The sequence below is a fragment of the Eumetopias jubatus genome, unplaced genomic scaffold (genome assembly GCF_037043125.1).
Source record: "Eumetopias jubatus isolate StellerSeaLion01/CBP00866 unplaced genomic scaffold, mEumJub1_p1.0 scaffold_14, whole genome shotgun sequence".
Classification (NCBI taxonomy): Eukaryota; Metazoa; Chordata; class Mammalia; order Carnivora; family Otariidae; genus Eumetopias; species Eumetopias jubatus.
Window position 1 is genome coordinate 39,279,992 of NW_028274820.1, and position 2,043 is coordinate 39,282,034.

Consider the following 2,043-nt stretch of genomic DNA (forward strand, 5'->3'; position numbering starts at 1 on the left):
CACAATATTCCTTTAGCTTTTTTCGTATTGACTTAGAGCTTTGAATAAATATTTATCAGAGGTCAGTTTAATGTGAACAGTGCTAAAATAGGCAATCTGCTATCTTAAACACTATGTGAACCACATTCAGCACTCCAGCGGGGATTAAAGTCACCTCAATAGATGGTGATAGATGAATTAATGCATGATCAAGTGCCAAAACGAGCATGGCAGATTCCAAGAGCTTTAGTAGTTCAGAGTCAAGGAGTAGTTATGGCAGACAGGACTTAACAGCTAACATTCACTGAGTGTTTATTCCATGCCAGGCTCTGACCCGTGTTCTCTCAGTAGCATGATCTCATTTAATCCTCACATCAACCCTATGAGTTAGATACTATTATTATCTCCATTTCACAAGCAAGGAAACTGAGCCTTAAAGATGTTAAATAATTGATCCAAGAGTACACATTCGTAATTGGGAAGATCTGGTTCTTGAACCTAGACAGCTTGACTCCATTCTGCTCTGCATTCTCCCTACACAGCTGTGGCACCATCAGTTTCTCAGTCATGCCCGAAAAATCAGAGGTGTCTCATTTAGCTTAGTTCATGGTGGCTGCTTTCTGATCTTCAGGGACTGACACTTCTAGGCTCCCTTTTTTATGTGAAACCAGGCAAACTGGACATAATGAAACAGTCTGAAGCTTTGTCACATCTGAGTCCACTGCATTCATGAGGATCCAGCCCACGTTGGCAGGTTAGGGCTCCGTGAAAATGAGCAGCATAAACATCAAAATAGCCTGTAATGGAAGACTTATGAACAGAGCTAATATTATGATCTATTTTTGATTTGGGGATAGTTAACATAGTTAATTTAAAACTATTTACATCTCTTTTCACTCACAAAAACAAGCATGACAGAATGCATAATGTGTGCAAGGTACTGCAATAGATACTATGGGTATCCACTGTAGGGCTTTGGGGGATGTTTATGGATCTTTAGAAGCAGATATACTTCTTAAGGTTTTTTTCCTTGGGAAAAAATTTTTTAAGTTTTTAATTCTAAGCATGCCAGGCTATCATGACAGTGGTGAGTATTGAAGATACTACATAACACCAAAGGGAAATACGCCAAAAAGGAAAAAGCCTCCCCCCAACATCAATTGAGAGTATTTATATTAATTGAAAGCCAATAACTCCAGACCTCTTATGATCATATTCTCAGCCTCAGGAGAACAGTGCTGTGAATAATGATAAAGTTGAAAGAATTCCTTCCACAGTAATAAAATATTTGGTCTTTCTATACTGTTCTGAGGGGAGGGAGCAAAACAAAACAAATTTGTCAATAAATATATGAATAATCCCTATTAGACTAATGAAAAGTGAAAAGTGATTTTATGTTCTTCGTTAAACAACTTAAACATTTACCTAGACAAGTACTATATTTAAGGAGCCAAATTCTGCCTCAAAGCAAACCAGCTGGCCATGAAATATAATCTCTTGCTGGATGGAGGATAAACAGAGTTGAGTTCTTCGTGCAGAACATGCAATGAAGATGGAAAGCACACTGCCCTGGGATTTGACCGAGCAGGTGTCAGCAGCCTCTGTGACATGGCTGCCAAGTCTTTATTTATTCACTCTCTCACAACCTGGAAGAGGGAAGGAGCCTAGTATCTTTAAGTCATTCACACACACAGGCCCAGAAATGGATGCACTTTGAGGTGGCTAGGTTTAAATCTATAAGCAGAAACTATGTTTGCTGCTCCACTGAAAATGTGGAGATGGGGCATCTCCCCCAAAGATGGGGATCTTTCCACAATTCCAGTTACTGCTCCTAGGGCTTCTTTAGAGTCCTCAGAGAATTTCCTTTTATAATGCAAATACCCTTAAGAGAGACCACACCTTATATCTATTAGGGCAAAGCCTTAGGATGTTGAAAGACAGACACCACTCAAGCATACTTAGTATTGATCTTACCATACGAGAAGAGAACATTTCAGTTCCATGTGTTTATCTGGTCCCATTGGTGTGGGTGTGGGGGCAGAGTGACAGGGAAAGGCCAAGAGT